The sequence below is a fragment of the Alosa sapidissima genome, chromosome 9, assembly GCF_018492685.1.
Source record: "Alosa sapidissima isolate fAloSap1 chromosome 9, fAloSap1.pri, whole genome shotgun sequence".
Lineage (NCBI taxonomy): Eukaryota > Metazoa > Chordata > Actinopteri > Clupeiformes > Clupeidae > Alosa > Alosa sapidissima.
This window is the reverse complement of record NC_055965.1, coordinates 6,195,793-6,219,873: the sequence shown is the minus strand read 5'-3', so window position 1 is coordinate 6,219,873 and position 24,081 is coordinate 6,195,793. Positions and strand designations below refer to the sequence as shown.

The 24,081-nt window shown below is 42.3% G+C and overlaps 1 long non-coding RNA gene across 1 annotated transcript; it reads right to left on the bottom strand.

Annotated features, from left to right (window-relative positions):
- Positions 1-3,199: 3,199 nt before the first annotated feature.
- On the bottom strand, positions 3,200-5,098 carry LOC121719328. Its single transcript, XR_006034246.1, has 6 exons — positions 4,935-5,098; positions 4,785-4,837; positions 4,640-4,663; positions 4,435-4,473; positions 4,295-4,330; positions 3,200-4,210 (listed from the first exon to the last, which is right to left on the bottom strand). It is a non-coding gene; the product is annotated as an uncharacterized LOC121719328 (long non-coding RNA).
- Between the last annotated feature and the right edge of the window lie 18,983 nt (positions 5,099-24,081).

Here is a 24,081-nt window from a genome sequence, read left to right as displayed (position 1 = left end):
AAGTTAACAAATCCCCCCTCAAAATAAATGCCTGAACTTCTCTCAACTAGTCATCTTTTTCAAAGGTAAAATTGACAAAATCAGAGTCAACATATCTGCTCAGTTACTACTTCAACATCAGGAATTTCCAGCTACAAATAGAGGGAAACTTAACTTGATAGAGAACAGAGTTCAGCTTGATAGACTACAAAACACTTGAAAAAAACGGTACAGCTCTGTCGCCAAATGACTATGGTTCCCTAGAATCTCTTTGTCAGTGTATTGAGCAAATGAACAAATGGATGTCTCAAAATGTTCTTCAGCTGAACAAAGACAAGACGGAAGTAATTATATTTGGTAAAATGGAGGAACGATTTTGGGTTGCCACACTCCTTGACACAAAAGGGTTGAAAGCAAAGTATACTGTTAGAAATCTAGGTGTATTAATTGACAGTGATATAAATTTCAACAGCCACATGAAAGCAATAACTACTGAAAGTCAGCTTTTTACCACCTCAAAAATATTGGCAAATTTTTGACATGTCAGATGAAAAATAATATTTCACTCGTGCAATGACAATAAAGTTGAACATACTCTAATCTAAAAACTTAGAAATATGAACTAAACGTGAATTTAATCTTAGTGGAACAAAATCTTCAGCACATCTTCTACTTACTCAAAAATATATGAACTGAATCTCAATACCAATTCAAATTTTTGCCTGAAAATCAGAGGCCACCTATCCAATGCTTGACCTCTTTGGACACTGTAGTCAGACAGAGACACTGTAGTTTCTTTGGAAACAATCAGAATAACTGTACTGACACAGAGTTACAAAGGCTAGAATATAGATTTTTCTTTCTGTCGGATTACAAGCATCTCTGAACTGACCACATTTCAGCCCTCTAGGTCACTTGATATGACTTAGAAACACAACTGAGCCCTAGCACCAGGTCTTGTGGAGCTGTGTGCAACAGTAGATCAATATAGAATGAAAATGTGGGTACTTTAGACCATTATTTGCCAAGATATGCTCATGCGTTTCGTAAAATGTCCTATGGAAACTCCCCATAGGCCTATTGGTTATCCAAAATGCATACTGACAATCAAATGCTTACATGCATATGAACCCCTTTTGTGTAGAAGCATAATCTTGGTCTCAAATGAAAGATAACACTCTGAAGTTTCTTGTAGACTATTTGGATTGTATGTCAGGGTTTCTGATATAGAAGGACTACACAAAATATGGAATAATTACACAATATTGGATAAAACAGCATGAAGATTCCATTTCTGTGGATTCCTGTGAATATGTCAAGACCCAATATGCTGAATCTACTTATTGCTAAGGATATACACTGCAGCTAGAAGATAGGGAAGCACCAAAGGTGAAAGAGGGGGAGGAGGGCATTTTTGATTAAATTTAAGTGAGACATAGTAAGATTAATCTGACAATGTAAAGCACTATACAGATTGTACATGAAAAAAGTTGTCATGGTTGGAGTCCAAGCTTTCAAATGGTGTATACCATTACCATGCTACATAGCAATACGGTGCAAACAATTGGTTTAGAATGTTGGGAGAAGTGGGGGAGGAGGGATAACCGTCTCGCCAGCGGGACACTGAGTAGCATGACCTCTCTTTCTGATACCCGTTGAAAAGTCGAACTGCATGGAACTGACAGGGATTATTTTTTTGTTTTTTATAAATTCAACAACAAAATAGCATGGCATATCATATCATACTGATATATTTTGCTCTTCTCAAACACAATGTAGCCAGTGAGATGTTTACAACTACATGACCTTTTATCAATCCAGTTGCAGTAGCCCTAGATCCCAACCACAATTGATGAACTGTGATGAACTGCTCTACTTGTGATTGTTTTTAGAGATTTTAGAGGTTTTATTCCGATGAAACAGAATTTATGGCTGGTGCTACAAAACTTTTAACCTCTGTAGCACCAGTGTTACTTGCAAAAAAGTTAACATACAGCCCTGATCATGCTTACTGCATGCATCCACATACCAGGCTTCTTTCACCAAAACTAATGTTATAATGTTAACATCCTTTTTGAATTAGCGCATATGTTTGGCTTACCATGTTAGTCTATACTCATATCTATGAGCTAACACTGCTAGTTAGGAAAATGATAGCTAATGTTTGTGAAAGCTGGCTTCCACAAAAAACTTAACATTTACATGGGAAAAGATAGATAAAACACACAAAACATCCTTTCCTTAACATCTATCACAATAGTCATTATTGAAAGCATTTGAACACCATTTAATGATAGCCTATTGCTAATTGAACCAATATGTTTCTTATTGAATGTTTGCCACAGTGCTCACAATTGTTATTTGTTATCTGTTCTTCACGTCTTACATACAGTTTACAATCCAGTTATTTAGAACAATACAATGTATTATTATGAATTAGCATGAGTAGGGGCACTAGATGATGGTTTAAGATGATGTCAGTGATGCATAATTCCTACTGGTAATTACTTTATTTTTTACTATGATGATTTGATATTTGATGATATGGGAATGGGTACTTTTAATAATGATATTGCTTAATTGTACCTTATATTCCCTGAAAAATATCTCAGTGCTTAGGATTATTTAACTTTTGGTACAAAAAATAACAAAGTTGTTAAGCAAGAAGCTATTGACTTGAGTGGTATAAGTTTTGGAATTGTATGTTGTAATGAGGCCACTGTCACCGCCGTCAGATTAGTGTCCACAGTCAGTTTTAAAGTCACCATCGTCAGAGGGAGTTTTATTTGTTTTAAATGAACAGGCTTACAATATGTTTCTTCAGTGCTGTTGAGTTATTAAAGTATAATAGTCTCCTTATAATACAAAAAAATATGTTTGTTGAAGAATTCTGTCCCACGGTCCGTTTGCATGCAATTTCTGAGGCCCCCCTTCTTTAAAATGGATTCAACTATTTATACAGTTATTATTATTTTCAGAACACATACCCAGGCATATTTGCTAAAAATGTCTGTGTGTCAACGTATATTTAAAGTTATCATTCTACTTTGAGTATATACTGTAGGCATCAACCAAGTCTGCTTGAAACTGTTAAAACAAAACAATTCTCTTGTAATTAACATGCATATTTTTGTGAAGTGTATAAGAATCCTCGACAGATAACCAGTCGGTGACATCTTTGTCAGACAAACGTACACTTGTATCTTTAAATACAGCTTCTTTTAATCTTGTTTTATCGCCGAAAGACCCCTCACTGGATGGTGTGTATTGTAAACCACATTTAGAGGGTCCGCCATTATAACCTTTTCACCAAATAATGATTTTGAAAAAATGTATTGTCACCCACACAAACACATTTACAATGGTAAAGTATCTAAATAGTGTAAAAGCTAAATAGAAAAAACACATTTTCATTGCCATACAAATTAATGATAAAAACATCTACAGTATGTACATACAGCTGTTATATGTTGTCTATGACATGTTTTTTCAAATTTCACATACTGTTACATGATATGGTTTGTTAATGGAGGCCCCTACTGTACATACAATAGAGCAGTCTTTAGACAATGAGCTAGCCAGCATCATTTGTTTTTAAGGGCATTAACTTCACTATCGTTGGCTAGATCAAGGTGACGCATCGGGAAAAGACGCCTCTTGATCCTTTGGTATCTATCCAAGCCAACACTCCATTTGAACAATCTATCAACCTTTTTGAAAACATTACTTAAAACAAGCATGTCTTTCCATAGATACCTCACTTTAGGACCTTGTGTGAATTTCTCTACATCATTTTCTGCAGCAAACATTGCTTCAACATATGTTTCTATTCTGTAGTCCTCACTACACAGAATGAACCCCTGTATTTCAAGACAATTAGCACGAATATGGTAACATTTGGTATAGACCGAACTATTCCATGATGCTGTGAAGGTGCTATCAGAAACAGGTAGTTCAAGATCAAGATCACTCCAAATATCCCTAAACATTATCCAATCGGCAGCACAAAATGAGATGTGTAGCATCATCCAGTCTAAAAACACCAAATACGGTGAAGCCAAAACATATAGCTTCACACTGCATTCTTCTTTGTCAAAAACATAGCCTCCTAAGCGACCATCACTCAACATCCATTGGTATTCCAGAGCATTGCTCGGTGTATGATGAAAGTTTACGAATGTTTCCGGCTTTCCTCTTTTTGGTGCAAAAGTTATTTCCGGATCAAGAAATTCTTTATGAAGAAAAAAGCATATGTATTAAAAAACATATTTTAATTTTTTGAATAGTCTAACAATATAGTGAATAGGCTACTTACGTTCCAATCCTTCGGCATCGAGTTGGCCTAGTATATCTAACAAAAGAAAAGGTTTTGAAAAAACAAATTCTTTTTGTTCAAAAACAGCTGTATGTCTATGAGGGTAGGCTATTGAACATTTCGACATGCGGGCTACTCACCTTCGAAATCGTTGCTTTGTATGATTTCGTCGATACCATCTGCGGAAAAGAACATAAACTATGATCTAGGGCTTTTGTTTGGTTGTTTATTGAAACCTCTAAAAACGTTTTAAAATGTCCAAAGCGGTCATTTCCTCTCTCCCTCCAAAGCGAACGCGGATAGTGTGTGAATGGTAGGGTAAAGCAGGTTTGAAATAAAACTTACCTAATACATGGCTAGTTTCTCCGCCTACAAACACGTAAAAAACAAAACAAAAGAAAAAACATTTAGAAGGCTAACGAATAAGGCTATGTAAGAATATTCCAGAAGCAAATCATTTCATAGTCTATAGGCCTAGGCCTCAACTCACCAGGAGTGGGCGGGTTTAATAGTCTCTCCTCACTTGCAGCATGTGGGCCTACGCTATAAAAGAAGCATTCAGGTTTATATGAATGATACAGTAAATATATTAACGTAGCCTAGCTTATATGAAAAGGGGAAAGAGAACGTAAAGTCTTACTATTCGTTAATATTTGCGGGTGCAGGTCTAGCCTCTTCCATCGTGCTCTGTTGGAAACAAGTCCTTTGCTGTCTTCTCTATAACATCACTAAAGATGAGGTGCTTTTATTCTCCTCCCAGGCTAAAAAGAATGCAATGGCCTTTTGACATTCTTCTCTAAACTTAGACCTTCTCTAAACTTAGACCTTAAACGTACGGTATTGTTTTACCCTGAGTTGAGACAGTGACACGCAAGCAGCCATTGAGGCAGGCGGCAGCGCGCGCGTGTGTGTGTGCGTGTGAGCCGGGTGTCTCGTGACTGGCGAGCTGCGTTTTTCAAAAATCAAGATAAGAGTTAAGCCTACCTCATTTCTTACATTCATTAGGGGTTGTGTATATGACCCTTGTATGAATAGGAGGCTTGCGTGCATGGTCCTTTGTATGAAAGGCTCGATAGTTCAGTTACTGTTATTTTATTTTTAAAACGCTCTCTCAAGGATGATGATCAGATAAGGTGCATTTCTTCTCTAAACTTTGACCCTAACCTTGAATGTTGGGTATTGTTTACAGCGAGTGGAGACGCTGAGACGCAGCAAGTGATTGAAGCGCACATGTGTGCGTGTGTGTGTGTGTGTGTGTGTGTGCGTGTTGCTTAGGGTGTCTTTTTTAAACAAAAATCAAGTCTACGGACAACACTGATGATAGAGATGAGGCAAGAACACGGATGAAGAAATAAAATAAAAGTTTATTTCATTCTTAAAAGTAAACACGTTTAAAAATCAAATGTGCAGGTGGTGATGTTGAAAAACTTTTATATTGCGTCATCTCATTTGACCTATTCGGTGGTGATAACTCGGACGATAGCGATTTCATTTCAATATCATTCATTTCATCATTTGGAGGTATAGGCGGGGAATATTGTAGACCTGTAGTTTTTACATTCAAATAGTACTCAATTTCTTGTAAGGTTTGAAACAATATAGGCAAATCTATTAGGTGAAAGGTCATTTTTCTCGGTACAACAAGATCACGCTTTCTCGCGTTCATTCTTCTGAAATGAAACACGTTAATCCGAGTCACATCCTTACACATATGGATAACTAAAACATCTTTGGAGAGGCCATCGATATAAATGCTCTTTGAATAAGGTTTGTGCAAACTTTGGTTAATCATAACCTCAATCAACGCACTAAACCCACTGGATGGTGTAGCGATGCTTTGATTTACGCTTTGGCATCCCAACACAAACAGAAAAAACTCATGAGGCTTCAATTTAAAACTATGCATCTTATAAACGGGGAGAAACTGCATCATGCCTAGCTCCACTTCGTACCCTCCTCCCGAACACTCGTGACATCTCCACATTAATCTTCGCTCCCTCCCGAGCAAAACAATGTTCCAAGGCAGTTCAGGCTGCGGCTCCGTCTCAAATAACGCCGACCCCTCGCCGGTTCCGACGTTGCCATTTTCATCAGTGAGGTAATGCTTTGCAGGCTGTAATGGGACCCTCCGCGCTGGAGAAGGAATCCTCTGCTCAGACATTTTTTCACACAATGAGTATGTTGTGAAAGCACCGCCGGTTCCATCATTAGCATTTTCATCAGTGAAATGAGGCTTTGCAGGCTGTAATGGGACCCTCCGCGCTGGAGAAGGAATTCTCTGCTCAGCCATTTTCACACAATGGGTAGCCTAGGTTTCACCTCTTATGCGCTCTGATGCTGCTTAAAGGAGAATTTTAAAAGGGTTGCCCAGGCCTGATTGTATCTGTTCCTTTTATCCTCTCTGTTTTTACGCCCCTCGTCCATGATGGCCCAGCGTGTCTTAATGGTTAAGGAATGCCTGCGTTTGCAGCATAGGCCTACATGTGCAAGTTCAACTCCTACCCCCTGCTGTGCCTGTACACTCAGCCTCTAACCCAACCCCACAGGCATTTTTGATTCCTCCCCATTTGTTTAATCACGCCCCCAGACCTTCCGTTTTTTCAGTCATTTGCAGTCAAACCATCTGAGGGAGAAGACGTGCAACTAGGAGCTCCAGACTTCAGGCTCTCTCTCTCTCTCTCTCTCTCGCGCGGGCCATCCCCAGGACTCTGCCTGCCTGCCTCTACCGCTACTAGGCCCAGGGAACCCAGGCTCCCTGGGTTCAGAGCCCTCGCAAGCCAACGCACAGGCCCCGCACAAATTCTGTTCAACTCTGTGGCCTCTCACACTCGCAGGTTGTGCTTTACAGACTTTTATTTGAATTTCTTTTTATTTTCAATAATACATTTTTAAAAAGTATTACTTTAAAGTCTAAACATCTAAATCGGTTCTCTAAATCTAAAAGTTTCGGAAACAAGGCCCCCACCACCCCTTCGCACGATGTCATAAGACACGCCTGCAGAAAGTAAGACCTCCCATCATGACGTCATAAGACACGCCTACCTCATGTGATCAAGAATGATCTGGAAGGTAACGCCCACCGCCCCCCACCCCCAGCCCCGCCCCCCTGAATCAGCACATTTTTTAATATGACCTCTGACCTTAGGGCCATCCATCATTTTTGACAGAAGGTGTATCATTACTCTCTCTTCCTGGCCTTAGAGAGATGTGGTCTGATGAAATGTAGTTATACACATGGAAACACACTTGAAGCCAACAGTTCAGACAGTGCTTGCTTGTACAATAGACACACCCTTGTACTAATCAATCAACAACAGAGGACACTTCTGTATGTTCCTCTCTCCTTTAGATCAATTTTAAAGTCCACCACATTGTCTTGAGAGAGTCCTTTTTACACATGAGAGAGTCCTTTTTACACATCAAAAACACAATCCCCAAACATTATTTTTCTCAAATGACCACAATTTTCTTGATTTTGAACAAATAGACCCTCTGCATATTATTTCAATTAATTTGCACATGGGTGTTGGTGTTAACAATTGTGTGGAGGTTCACATTGCTGGAACTCCCCCATCTATCTCTCATGCAACCCCCCCATTGCACCCAGTCTACTGAAAGTATCTTATCTCAGCTCTCCACCACTGACATACATACTGGAGAAGGGTGCCTTGGCTGACCTACACACACACACACACACACACACACACACACACACACACACACAAACCCATTAAGCCAATCTCTGACTGATTGAGATAATGAGCTTCAGAGTGTTGATCGGTTGCCATAGCTTCTCACTATGGGAGATTGGGGGTGAGGGGAGTGAATGAGAGCAACTTTGATTGGACAGAACTTTCTGAAGTGACACCACATGCATGATAAATAAGTGTTGCTTTACGCAGCTCTTTGGCAAATCTTTCTCTGTCATCTCTCTCTCTCTCTCTCTCTCTCTCTCTCTCTCTCTCTCTCTCTCACACACACTCTTAGCCTCCCTCCCTCTCCTCTCCCTCCCTCGAAACTCTCTGTCAGCCTCATTTCACCTCCTCTCTGCCTAACAATCTTCTCCTCCTCCTCCATCTCACTGACCTCTTTTTTTCATAATGAAACACACTTGTCTAGGGGACCATTGCGGCGACCACAGCCGTGTGTGAGTGGCGTTTCGCACGTTTCACACAAGCCTTGTTTATGAACCATTGTCTGTATAATGGCTCCTCAGTAATTACCACCCTCCCCTCCCCCCCCCACTCCCTCCAGCACAGCCCCACGTGAGCCCCTGGGCCCTCCGCTGGCTCCGCCATTAAGGATGACACAACAATTAGAGGAGTGAGTCAGGGGCAGGTCGCTCCTCAGCAGGCTGCTGCCACGTTAGATAAGAGCCGAGCGCTGAGAGACGCGGGCGCAGGGTGGGATGGCTGAGGGCTGTCGCTGAGCACTTTAATACTCGGCATTATGGGCCATTATGGGTCAGCTCTACTGCGTTCCATTTAGGGGCCTGTGGTTACTGGAGGTCTGGACGTCTTTTAGGGCCAGATGGAGTGGACTTATAGGACTATATTTTATGTGTCTTGAGGATGAAGTGGGGTTATTGTAGCCTGGCGAGCCAGACCCACATTAAAATGTAGGGTCTGGGCACTCACCGTTCGCAGTGCTCAGTCCGAGGGGCGGGATAATCAGTTGTCTTTCAAATTCCCTCTGCACGCAATAGGACGCAATAGGATATTTGTTTTCAAGTAGCAGGGAATTCAAGCCAAACCGTTGCAACTCTGCCATCAATCATTATGTTAAGCCCACCAAACGACTCTATACACGATTTCAAAGGCCTGATTAAGTTTCGATTTCTGGAGCTCACAAGCCAACGGAGACTTGCTAGACTAGCCCTGGCAGCAAATGTAATTTGCTGCCGCTAGGGGCGCGTCTAGATTTCTAGGCTAGGGTTATTGCTGAATTTCATTAACATTCCGTGGTCTTCCGTCACTAGTATTGTCCTGTATGGATATGGTTTCATGGGCTTTTGAAACTTCTAACCCTTTCTAATACCTTGTGTTGCTGAGCCTAAAATCACATCACAGGTAATGGTGCTCTTGGTAGGTACACCCACTGTTTCTGCTGGATTTCATTGCAGGACATGACCAAAACATCTGCAGTGCAGGATGACAAAAATACTCTTGTCCAAGTGATGTCTGCCCTTAAGACAAATTTTCCATTTTGCTTTAGTATCAGTTATTATTCAATAAAGTATTCATTTGTTTTTTAATTGCTGTACCTTCGATAGATAGATGGATAGATATACTTTATTGATCCCTAGGGGAAATTCAAGAACCTTGCAATGAGATAAAGAATAATTACTACCAAACTTTGCAGACATGTTATTTCCTTGGTTGAATTCATTAATCACAGTTGTAGGATATATTGGTGCAGCAGTTGCCTGGCAACAGGTACGTATATAAGATTAATAATGTCACCCTGCATGACTGTTTGCATAGTGGATGCAATTTTATTCACACGCCTCCCTGTCATAAAGACAATTTACCTCCTTGATCCAATAACCTTTGTGAATTTTATAAATCTTCTGGTGTCTTATTGAGCTGTCTTAGGTCTCTAATGTGAAGGAAATGTGATGGCCCAATGTAACTATCTGCTGTGAGAAAAGAACAGTTGTTGATATTCCTGCACCGTGCAATCGGTAATGTAATTTTCGAGGGCTCTCTCTGCTCAGTCTTTGCTCCCAGCCAGGGGGATGTGGGAGGGAGGACGGAGGATCTTCTGCATAAACAGCAGGCGCTGTCGAGTCGAGAGTGCCCTGGAGGAACAGCGTGGAAGGCAATGCCTTTTATCATGCTAAAACAACTCACACAACACCTTGTCTTGTCCACTCCGCACCCCTCACTCTCCAACGGTCTCCGTGCTGGATGACCGCGCTGTCTCTCTCTCTCTCTCTCTTCTCTCTCTTTCTCTCTCTCTCACACAGCAGTAGGTGAGATGTTTGAACCAAAGTCACAACATTATTAGTTTCATGGTTGAGATGTCATGGTTGCTGTTCCAGTCTAAGCCCAGAGTAAAATAGAGTAATCTCATTTCAAGGCCGAGGGGTAAAAGCAAAGTTAGAGAGGAGAATTAAAGGAAATTATGACAGAATTTTAATAACCCAAAGTATAGAATAATGATAAGTCAGAAACATCATTGGCCCCCTGAAAAATACACATTTTAATAAACAATTAAGGTTTAATGCAATCATTGTCAGCAAATGAACAGATTCACAGCATAATTGTGCATGATTGTGCTTGTGCACTCACATGCAGCCATGGAGGTTTTGATTCTTCCTGTTTGTCTGATTGGTATGCAGTTAAATTCCCATTGTTTTGCAGCGGATCACAAAAAGGCTAGAGAGAGAAAGAGAGAGAGAGAGAGTGCGCTCTCTTGTCCTCACAGCTGTCGCCAACTCATACAGACAGCATTATTCTGCCCCTCGGCTGTCCCCATCTCTACATCCACACACACACACACACACACACACACGAGAGAACACATATTTATATACAAATACACACACACACACACACACACACACACACACACACACACGAGAACACATATTTATATACAAATACACACACACACACACACACACGAGAACACATATTTATATACAAATACACACACACACACACACACACACACACACACACACACGAGAACACATATTTATATACAAATACACACACACACACACACACGAGAACACATATTTATATACAAATATACACACACACACACACACACGAGAAGGCCAGAGAGGGTATGCAGCCAGCCCACTTCTCACAACAAGTCCTCCTCTCCGCTCTCGGCTGACCGTGGCCGGCTCACTTAATGAACAGCCCAGAGGGATCCTCATTCAGTAGTGGTGGTCCCTGGCCAGCAGCTCAATCTGATGGGTTGATAATGATGATAGATTATGCACACAATGCCGGATGATGAGCCGGGTGAGATTGTTTTGTGATGGTGTCTTATAATTAGAGAAAATTGAGCAGTCGAGTAATGAGAGAGGGCTCTAACACTTAAGAAAACTCTCATTAACATTTGAATAGTGAAAAACAACTTTTTTCTGCGTTTCAATTTGCGGGGGGTCTCTTTGCACAGCTACCCTTTCGTGGTATATAGACTCTATAGAGGGCCTATCCAACGCCATTATTTAGTCAGGATTTAGATTAGATTATATTCATACACATATGAATATGCTCTCCTCATCCGAGATTTCTTCTAGTTCGTCAAACAATCGGACGACTCCCCTTCCTGAGAGTGGACGGGGAAAAGAAGAGTGGACCTGGAAGAGAAGCTGCTGGTGACCTGTCAGTGCCACTCTATTGCTTACTGCATCTCCAAGGCTCAGCGGTGGACAGGAAGGGCCTTCAGATGGTCATCAACACTGCCCAGAAGATCACCGGCCGTGCACTGCCTTCCCTGGAGGACACTTTCAACTCCCGCCGCCTCAGCAGAGCAAGACAACACAACGAAAGACCCTTCTCATCTCGGACATCATCTGTTTAAATCTCTGACCTCTTGAAAATGTTTCAGGTCCATCAAATTTCCAATGAACACTTAAGTCTGTTCAACAAACAGCTTCGACCCCATGATTGTACATGCACTGGACACTGCCCATCACTGAACCCAGGTGCCATCTAACTACCGGCACTACAGCAACATTGCCGTCAAGAACCGTCAAGAACAATCTGTTCACTGCTGAGTCATTTTATGTAAATAACTATTTGCAATGCCGCACACAAATGTGAATATTGACCTGCACTACTTCATTCTGATAGACTGATGTCACCACTGAATCACTCCCTTAGTTTCACTTGGTGACCTTTATTCTCAGGGAAATGAAAAAGAGCCGAGTCACAGGGAGGCGGGACCAGGCTGTCATTCTTTTGCAATGCAACTTAATGCACAGTGCAGTTGCACTGCATTCTATCTCAGTCGCCAACTCCTCATGTTGCACAACTATCTCTTGCACCTGTGTGTGTGTGTGTCTTGTTTACAGATTTGTATTACTTTATTGTACTCTGCGCGCTGACAATGGAGGAATTCATAAAGATGGCCTCACCTCTAAAATATCCCTAGTAGCCTCCAGGCACTTCCCCATCGTTGGGTAGCCCTGGCTACGTTTATTACCCTCTAATTCCTCTCATCACTGCACTCCTGCCAGTGAACCGCATGGCCCACCTTGACCCTGAAGTGTGACCGCCTGACTCGCTTGCCACAGCACCTGGCACCAAGCATCTTCTCCCTTTCATGTCGCTCCGCAATTACCTCTCCCTCGATCGGCACCCCCCCCCCCCCACCCCCACCCCCACCACGGGCTCTGGTCACCATGGAGATCTCTAACTGGCCCTCTAATTAGCCAGTGGATCGGCCGAAAGGAAACAGAGCCCATCTGGCCACGGCAACGACCAATCAGGGCGCAAGTGCTTCTACACAGTATTCCGCCGGCAGGTTGTTGCGGGTGCAGAGGGCCAGAGGGGAAAAATACAGCCTCTGCTATTTTTTCCATCACAGTGGAGTTCTGCAGTTGTCCATGGGAGACGTAACCCACCGCGGTGTTTTGTTTGCAAATATAAAATGACTTGTGAAGAAAATGGGAGGGATGCCTTTTAGTTTTCAAGCCTAAAACGTTGACTTTATGTAATTTAATTACATGACATTATGAGTAAAGTTAAGGTGACCTTTTACATAAACCTTAGGTGTTTATATGTAATTATTGAGTAAAGTTAAGGTGACCTTTTACATAAACCTTAGGTGTTTATATGTAATTATTGAGTAAAGTTAAGGTGACCTTTTAGATAAACCTTAGGTGTTTATATGTAATTATTGGGTAAATTTAAGCTGAACTTTCACATAAACCATATGGTTTCCATCTCTTGTAATAACACACAGTTCATTTAGTTCAGGAACTTTATTGTCAGACCCATTAATAACAGATAAACATGGCCAATACCAACAAGCTGGAACTGACTTACTAGGACCATTTGGGCACAGACAGACACAGGCTTAGAAACACAGTACATACACACAGGCTTAGATACACAGTACATGCACAGTACAGGTGATGTCTGAACCTGCGGTTCCTCTCGTACTGAGCAGGATTACCATTGCAACAACACATCATCAGTAGGGTGACACACAGTACATGCACATTCTTAGATACACAGTACATGCACACACGGTACACACTCAATGCGTATATACACAGTACACACACACACACACAGTACACGCACACAGGCTTAGATACACAGTACATACGCACAGTACACGCACACAGGCTTAGATTCACAGTACATACACAGTACACGCACACAGGCTTAGATACACAGTACATACGCACAGTACAGCCCAATCACAGCACACTGGGAAAAATTAGAACCCTAATTTATGACAGCAAGTAATGAAAAGAAAGGGTGACCCACTCGAAATGAAGATATGGCCTTCAAAATGTTACCACTGAACTTAACTGTGAATTTCCTCTGGTGGTCCCCTATCTTATTTCTTGAGTTGTAATGAATAAACAAATTAACACAAATTTCGTTTCAATAGAGGGATGCCTGAATGTCCAAATGTTAGAAAAGGCGACAAATTCGGGCTGCTCTCTAGTAGGGGAAAGAATGGCGCTCGCAGTGGGAAATGGGGGAGAATATCATTAGTGGCCATCACCCCTGGTCTTATCTCTCCATCCCTGGTCTTATCTCTCCATCACCCCTGGTCTTATCTCTCCATCACCCCTGGTCTTACAAACACACACACACACACTCCACAGATGAACAGGCCCAATCACAGCAAGGTGGGAGAAACTACAACCCTAGTTGAAAACATCAAAAAGTTACCACTTAACTTACCAGAACATTAGTGCCCATCACCCCTGGTCTGGTCTCATCACACATACGCAGTACCGTTTAAAGGTACCATGTGTAAGAATTGAGGTAAGAATATCCAAAAAAAGAGCTACACACATCAAAAGAATGAGAAGAAATAAGGGTGATGATGTCATTAAAAAAATGACAAGGTATAGTGCTGCAGAGATTTCAACCTGAATTAGCATGCTAAATTACTAGCCACAGCCCGACAGGTGTCATAATACCAGTTTCGGCCATGGGAGGCGGTATGCGGGCAACATAACCGCAAGCCAAACTGCAATACACGTTTCTTGGTTGTTACTCTAGGGTAGACCAACTCACTTTCTGGAGGTATACTGCCCCCATCTTTTATGGAATGTGGAGTATGAATTGATTTTTGGCGGACATTACACATGGCACCTTTAAGGTCCCATTCAGATGAGAGTATTGTTGGAGTGGTGATTGAGGGTGTGGAGCTGCTCACTGAGCTGAGAAGTGTTGCGTTTGGGTGGGGCATGTGTTTTGGACTCATTTATGCTCTTAATTTGACCTATCCCCAAGAACTCAAGTATACATTAGAGTTCTTCCAGAAGGTGTTTGGATGGAAACAAACTGTCCCCAAAGGTCCAAACCCTTAAGATCAAGATGCTCCAGTAAGTGATGCGGTCTTGTAGGACAATGCTTTGATTTTTCTTCTATTTTCATTTTTATACAGTCTTTTTTTTTAGCATAGTTTCCATTAACCGTGTAAATCGAAACTACCCTGTTAAGTTTGTAGAGATCAGGGGCCGTATTCACAAAGAATTTTAAGGCTAAAAGTAGCTCCTACTGTAAGTGGCGAATTTAGGAGCAACTTCTAAAAATAATGGGCGTGTCACTCCTACTTTAGGACTCCTAATTTTTCTCACTAAAAGTAATTCACAAAGCATTTTAGACCTAAAAGTAGCACCTAAGTCTGGGACAGCTTAAAAGAAGTCGAGAGGACTCCTAACTCCCTAAGACCTATTCACAAACAGCTTTTTGTGGCATTTCGCCTCGCGATGTTTTGAAATCCTGTCCCTTGTTTTGGAACAATTTTGCATTGTAGGCATAACTAAGGGATGCAATAACGCCACAAACAACCAAAACTACTCATTCTCAACATGTAAATACGTCTCATTGGGAATCAAATTAAAATGTTCTCCTCTTTGCAAACGTAGACATAGGCATATGGTTACCGATTAATTTAATAATATTACAAAGATATTGCATCAATCCATATGTTTCATTAGGCTGCAACTACTAGGCTATTTGTTTCGCCTTACTCTTTATTCATTTAGGCTAGGCCTTTTTATTCAGTTATTCATCATCTTCCGTCCTTCGCACTACTTGTGTAGCGCATGCATTCTCAGACCTGTCACCTGTCACTCATCATCGTAAGGGAGGTGTTTGGAATCATTCCCACGTTACAATCATCAGCCAATCAAGGTGGTCACTTCAGTCAAGCTCGTGCATGAGTAATGACGTCATCCATAGCAACGAAGACTCACTCTTAGTTTATGAGTTGTCATTTTTCCTTACTAAGAGTAGGTCTGAAAGGCTTTGTGAATAACTTTTAAGAGAAAACTCCTACCTAAAATCTTTTAGTGCGATTTAGGAGTACTCCTAGTGGTAAAGATAAAATGCTTTGGGAATACGGCCCCTGGTCCATTTGTGTTCAAACTCCTGTTGCACGATGCAACTCCTGTTGCACGATGCTTTCTAGAAACGACCCCCAGAACGTGACGTCGGTGCAAACCCCTAATTGAAAAACTTACCAAATCTGTTTTTTCATTTGTGGTCAGCCAGTTCAATTAATTGCCTGTGGTATGAAAGCAGGTGGCATCCATAAGGAAGATCTACGGGGTCTACTCATTAATCCATGCTAATCAGGGGCTTGTTCTGGTCAATTTTTTTAACAGCGAAAGGAAGTCAGTGCATACCGCCACCTACTTTACTGGAGTGTCACGCACATAACTGCCCTAAGGATCTAGTCAAATAAGGTTTACCTGATTTGTTTACGTTCAGTTTACATTGAACACATTGACCTTGTGTTTATGTTTTTTGCTCGAATAAACTTTTGATTTAACACATTTCAGTTACATTTTACTTTTTTACTTGATTTTATTTTTTAATGTTTATTAGGACCAAGAATAATTTTTTATTCTTGTGCAGTATTTGAGCCTTTAGATGAGTGGCCACACACTCGGGCCATGGCCGCTGCTCCTCCCGTGCCAAGAGGGTGCAAGTCTGTCATCTCTCCCAGGGCTGAACAATGGCCTCTCTTCCCAAGCTCCCGTCACCTGGCCGCCTCGACTGTACCGACCTGCAGGGCTGGCGTGTGTCTGACGTAGATGGACTCCATCAGCGGGCACTTGAGCCAGCTTTTTGTGCAGCTGTCTGGACTCAGAGAGGAGCGCCCTGAACAACTTCAGTATTGCCGACGACAACAACAACAAAGAATGTTCTAGAAATATAAAGGGGGCACTGGATGTACGCAGACAATTTCAGCTGAGGTGAGGCCAGATCTTAGTGCTAATTTAGCACATAGCACAGTGGGAATTCAGCACATTTTCTGTGATATTTGTATAATTTCTGTAGTATAACATTTGAGTCACATTGCTGCCACTATCAGTCCAGTCCAGTAGCAGAGCCAGGCAGTGCTTTAGACCAAATGGTCACTTTTTGCTCTGCTATAGACTGTGGAAACAATAGACAGGAAAAGAAAGTGCTTGTAAATTTCACTCCCAAGCATAAACGCAGCAGCAAAGGGGTCGTAATGGGTTATAGGTTGAACTTCGAATAACAATTCATATTTTTTACTAGCAAAGAAATTAAACATTGTCGGCTTTTGGCCGGAGGATTTTTTGTAACCACTATAGTGCTGGAAATATTCAAGCATAGAACTCTGTGATGGGTCTGATGGGAGCAGTTTGATGCAATATTCTGCCACTAAGATTATGTGTTTTAAGGGTAGAGGTGGAGCTCAGACCAAAGCCTCACAGAGAAGGGGCGAGGAGGAACTGTTCTGCACAAAAACAATGTTCTGCAATGCGGAACACAGAGCCGTGTGAGGCGACTTAAGTCTATGGTGGCCAGTGGCCAGCCTGGGTCCCCTCTATGGCTCTGCTCTCAAGCATGACCAGTATGATCCAGTATGGGGCACAACAATGTGAGATGTGTGAACGTGACCAGCTGAAACAGTGACTGGCCACCAGTTGTGTGTCCTAAGTGCGGCAGCACGTGTCCAGGGGTGCGCGGACCCTCAGCACACTGAGGGGGAGGTCAACATTTGAAGTGCAAGAGAACGCACACGTGGTGTGTAGCTGCGTGCCTATAGACTGCACATACACCCTACAAACCCACTCCTCCTTTAAGACAAACAAGTTCAGCCTTGGTGTGGGTAATGACTGGCAGCTTTACTCGCGTATTGTTCCAGCGTGACCTTGGCTGTCCAATTTTAATCAGGCAGCAGCCCAGGGCGCCTGTTTGAAGCTGATGACTATATAAAGATGCCTGCTCAGGGAGGTGACAGCTGTCTGTCCTTACGAGGCTACGCTACGCCGTGGCGGTCGGGTTATCTGAGGCGCTGGGGCGTCCGACCCATCAGAGTGGGTTAAGCGGACGCAGCGCTGATAGATGGAGCCTTGAGGTGCAGGTCTGGCCAGGTCACCTCGGCTATACTGGAGTTGGAGCCGGGCAGGCTTTGTGCAGTGTTTACGTTTGGTCTTTGGTCAAAAGGTTTTTTGGAGTGTATTGTTTTTCAAAAGAGTGGTGGTGTCCTTATGCTGTCTGTGTCCTCATATCCTGTCTTCAAAAATCCCAGTGAAGTCATTTGGATTTTTTTTAAAAACATTTGCTTACCTTTTAAAGTGCCTTACAGTTCTTAAACTGTAGATAATTAGTTGCAGCATATTTTTATATATTAGTCAATAGTCATTACACATTATGCACTATATGTGTTTATATTAATCAGTGGTTTAGACCGTTCACATCAGATCAGTTGTATTGATATGGTAATACCTGTAATACCTCTATTAACTGAATATGATGTATCAGGCTTCTTGTTCTTCTGAATACAATGTATTCAGGCTTCTGTCACTCTCCTCATTTCAATGACTGCATGGATCCACATGTGCTACACATCTGTGTGCATTGCTCATCTGAGCCTGCATGATGGGATGTCTGAAGCTGCTTATTATGGGCTGGGAGGGCAAATGGAGGAGTGCAGCAGCATGAGGCTCAGCTGGCTCGACGCTCCTCATCAGCGCACCTGTCACCTGGTCCTCCGCCACCTCCGTCCTGCCGCAGGCTCGTGTGGATGAGAATGGAAGAGACCAGACTGACCAGACCGTGCTTCTGGGCACTGAATGCGGAGGCGGCCTGGTGTTGTTTCTGTTAGCGGGGCCGCGCCGATGATGATGACCTGATGTCTGGCCCACAAGCTCTGATTTCCAGCTGTGCCGTGATGGAACGACGCTCTCAGGTGAGAGATGATCAAATATTCTTTCTATCCATCTATCTTCATACATTTATAGACTTTTTATATTTTCAAGCCACTACACAATCACTATCAAAGCAGTTCCTGAAATGCTGAAAAAGTTTTAGAGCAAAAGAGTTTTAGAGCATACTGTTGTAATGTATATGGTTTAGACTGTTGCACAGAAACACACATGTAATCCCATAGATTATATATGTAATCCCATAGAGTTTAGAGTGCACCCAGGTGGTGGTGCACTCTAAACTAAGGACACCCCAGAAACACCAGGGTCCTCCTATGCCCGTCTACCCCCCCCTCCCCCACCGCCCCCCACACACACACACACATACATTTAACTTGTGCTGGTTGGATAACAGCTGTTTGAGTCACACGAGGGAGTGCGTTGTGCCCTCCTTCTGACGCTAACATCTGCTTACATGACCCCAATTTTCCGCCCTCTATAGCACGTCAACAGATACCAGCTAGGGGGGCTGAAACAAGGCTGGTTTATGGGCACTGAGTGAGCAGCATGACAAACACACACACACACACACACACACACACACACACACACACACACTGACACACACACACACACAGTCATTCTCTTGAACACACACCGACAGGCAGATACTTCCTCATACTTCATTTCATCAAATTTAATATGAAACTATGACTCAGCCTGTCGGCCTGGTTGTCTGTATAAACTGCAGTCTTAGCCAGCCTGTGTGGCCATGCTAGCAGGTGGCCGTGAGATCTGGCTACTCTACCGTGGCTTGTTAGCCAAAGCGGAGCGTGTTAAGCAAACATGCAGCGGATGGGACTTATTGTAAAGCCTAAATATCAATATTGAGTTTTTTTTTTATTATTATGGCTGCTGGTGATTGTGGGGGTGGGGTGAGGTGGGGTGGGGAGCAGTCCAGCTGGTTTTGCTTTGCCTTTGATTGTCAGAGTTTTGCCAGCTGCTCCTCCAGCCAAGCAAACGTTGGTGTATTTGTGTGTGTATGTGTGTGTGTGTGTGTGTGTGTGTGTGTGTGTGTGTGTGTGTGTGTGTGTGTGTGTGTGTGTGTGTGTGTGTGTTAGGGGGAGAGAGAGGGGGGTGAGGTGGAGGTGTTGTGGATAGAGGGTGTGCTTTTCTTTTCGTTAGACAAAAGGCAGGATTCTGGCGTGTATGTGTGAGAAACAGGAGAGTGGGCCCTTCCTGGGAACAGTATGTTTTCATTTCTCTCTCTCTGACGGTCAGGACCTCCTCCTCCTGCCCACCCACATGGCAGGGATGCACAGCACCTCACGTCTTAGTGTCACGCTAACCTGGACAGGTATAAGAGATTACACACACACACACACACACACACACACACACATATACACACACACACACACACACACACATATATATACACACACACACATCCCACACACATGCACGCACGCACAGACACACACAGACACATACACACGCGCATACTACACTCACACACATAACACACACACACAAACACATTGCATGCACACACACACACACACACACACGCACACGGATGTATGAATATGTATGATGAATATGTATGATTTGCGGTCACTGATATGTTTTTAAAAAAAATACTGCAGAGCACTTACAGTTTTTGCCCAACTGAGACCAAAACCTACATTTTCAAACACAGTGTAACCATACCTTAAACATATATTCTGCTTTGCACTTTGCAATTCTGCAACACATTGCAAAACACTACACACAGTTTCTTACATTAGACACATTATTCAAAAATGAACCTACAGTAAGGTTCAAACTAGACCTCAGGTAAGCCATTGTGCACCTGTAAAGTGTGTACTTTTACATTGTGCACCTGTAAAGTGTGTACTTTTACATTGTGCACCTGTATTGTGCACCTGTAAAGTGTGCACTTTTACATTGTGCACCTGTAAAGTGTGCACTTCTACATTGTGCACCTGTAAAGTGTGCACTTTTACATTGTGCATCTGTAAAGTGTGCACTTCTACATTGTGTACCTGTAAAGTGTGCACTTCTACATTGTGCACCTGTAAAGTGTGCACTTTTACATTGTGCACCTGTAAAGTGTGCACTTCTACATTGTGCACCTGTAAAGTGTGTACTTCTACATTGTGTACCTGTAAAGTGTGCACTTCTACATTGTGTACCTGTGTACAGTTTTGCACTTGCCCCATTACTCCCCATTTCTAAAACCTTTCGAAGACTTTTTTCTGTGTGCCGAAGAAAAGTATATGACCACCAACCACATGCCCGCATGCCTCTTCAGCAAACAATGGAGGAGGCATTGCTATTGAGGTGGGGTCAGTTCAGGTGGATATGGGACGCAAGGTGAGGGAGGGAGGACACTGTTTGGTGTAGATGAGGTTACTGTGTATGGCCAGAACCCAGTTGAAGGTAGGATCTATAAACCTCTATAAAACTCTCTGAGAAAATGACAATACAGAGTGTAAAGATCACAGTGTTTTATATAAAGCACATCAGTGTGTTGTTGTTGACTTAAAGAGTCATTCGAATGGTGCATGTGTGTATCATTATGCTATTTATCTCCATCTGCTGTATCTTATGTGGCTTGTGTGTAGAGTTTTGACATAATGAGCAACATTCTGCAAAAAGTGTGTAAGGAATCGACAAAAACTGTAATATTACTTTGCATTTGGTCTGAGTGAGAGGCCTTGTTTTCACTGCTTTCACCTGCACTCTATCAGATAGGCTTTCATGTAAACATGTAAATGTCTGAGGCTGCTGCACCTGCCACTGCTGCAGATAGCAGCCGACCTCCTGCTGCTGATCCCCCGTAGCACCAGTACTACCCAGTATACTACACAGTACTACCCAGTACACTACACAGTACTACCCAGTATGGTACAGTATACTACCCAGTATACTACACAGTACTAAACAGTATGCTACCCAGTATACTACCCAGTATGCTACCCAGTATACGAATGCCTTGTACACATGTAGGTCCGTAGTTTTAAAAATTGATTTTTTTCCTCTGTCGAGAACATGTCAGATAGTCATTCCAAAGCTCAATCCAAAGTCACGTTACAGGCCTAAAACTCTGTTTTCCCTGTCTACAGGCTGTCAACACTGAAAACTGAGAATTTTTAAAATCTGCCATAACTAATTAATACCATAAATCATAAAATAACCATTTTCGTGTGGACAAAAGGCCAAAACGTATAGAAAACTCTCTGTATTTAAAAATGACTGTGTTTGTGTGGATAACCCATAAAATAACAAGACTCCCTCTACAGCACACAGACATCTGTTTATACCCTTCCCAGTGTATAGTGTTCCTCCACGATAGTATATACTGTTAGTATTTGACTGGAAAAGGTGCTGTGGTAAATGCTATCTTATCACGTGTGGAAACATAGCCATCCTCAGCGGAGGTGTATTTGCAGAAGTAAGAGAGCACTTCCACTTCCTGCAGCGTTGTAGCTTTTCATGTAGGCACAGCGCTTCTCTCCATTAACACAAGGCTCCACACTCACTCATGGCAACCCCTTCACAGTGCAGATGACCTGCAGTGTGTGTTGTGCCTTTTTTTTTTTCTTCTTCAACTTCTCCTCCAGAGGATGGCCTGTTTACACAGTGTGATAGAGGCCGGAGCCTGATAAGGCCTTTAAATATATATGCAAACAACTATCCCACCACACACACACACACACACACACAGGCACACACATACAGACACACACACACACACGCTCACGCCCACCTTCATATCTCACAGGCCTAGTTCACAGATCCTCGCTACACTGTAAAATCTAACACTTGTGTAAACTTGCATTAACCTTGTTTACTTTACTTTCAGCAACAAATGTGTGCATCTTAATGATTAGAGTAAAGTAACAGTTACTTCCATGTTGAAAAAAGCATGTTACTTCATAATAAGACTGAGGTCAACTTGTCTGAGACAAGTAACCTCAACAGTGACAAATTTCTACCATTAGGAGGCGCCCTTGCGCGTATTTCTGCAGGGAAGAAGAAGAAGAAGAAGTGGGAGCATGCAAGGAAGACGTTAACGTTACTGTGCTGGAGTGATTTGAATTTTCGCCCTCTCAGTTTGCTCTTCCGAAGAATCGTTGTTGAAAGCATTCAGAAGATAAAAAATAAACATCAGACCTTTTCCTTTCGGAAGACTGTGGTAAGCTGTAAGGATATACATGTTGGTGAACTGTTTTTATTTTGCCCAGGCATGTTTTTGGTTCGAAGGAGCTAACTTTAGATCGATGGTCCCCCTTCCCCCCACCACACCACAGATGTTTTGCATTAACAGTTGGATAAATTAATGTGTAACTTTAACTACTAGTAAATTACTGTCCAATTCAAAGTTGGCAGCTAATTTAGAATTTTAAAGCAGGAGGTAGTGAATACAGAATCAAAGTTAAGGTTAGCTGCGAATTTAGAAGATGGTAGTGTAAGCATGCAGTGGAAATGTACGCATTGCATTTTTTCGGCAGACAAAAGAGGTCAGTTATTTAAGCATTATCGTCTAAGACATGGCGGGTTTATTCGGCAACAACCAATACCTTGTCTTCATATGGATTGTTTATGCACTTTTTAGTCATATGGGGAGCCCTGCACTGAAGCAGATTTTTTCACACGTTCGTAGTCATTTGAAATTAACATTCTATGCCCATATGAAGGCTGTGATTTTCATACTAGTGTGTATTCAACATTTAAAGGAGAAGTTCGATATGATATTGACCTAAAGTGTGTTGAAACATGATACCTTGAACTTTTGTCTCATAGCTCATCTCGGCTTGTCCCCTGCACTCCGAAATCTGGCGCTATTAGCCGATGCTACCAACAGGTTTCCGATGGGGGTGCCTCGGGCATCGGCCTAGCCATGCAAATAAATCGCTGGTTTACACCATTTACGGTAAGTGGTCATTTCCATGGATGTAATACAATGCTGAAAATTGCTTGTATGTTTCTAAATCTTTTGTATCATTTCATGACATCCTCAAGAGATCAACACAAAGCTTGGATTACTTGCAGCAGCATTACCGTTAATTCATTTTATATTTCAGCAAGGTACAGTTTGGACACTAATAACTAATCAGTCATATATTTAACTGTTGTCTTTGTGTTTCTATTTGTTTTACAGGTTACTGATGGTGAGGACGTGTGGGCACAAGTCTCCTTTGGGCTGCTGACGGTCATTGATGATGACACACCGGTTGATCCAACTCTTATCCACCTGGAGCCAGTGTCTACAGCCATCATCATTGAGGGGAGGCTGGTAATGGATGGTCTCAAAAGTTTGCCTGAGGCACTCTGCATCTTGTTTGGGTTAGAACAAGCTACCACCAAAATGGCAAAGTCTTAAAAATCTTCTGCTGAGATGTTTTCTATTTTTTGAGCTTATATGGTTCTA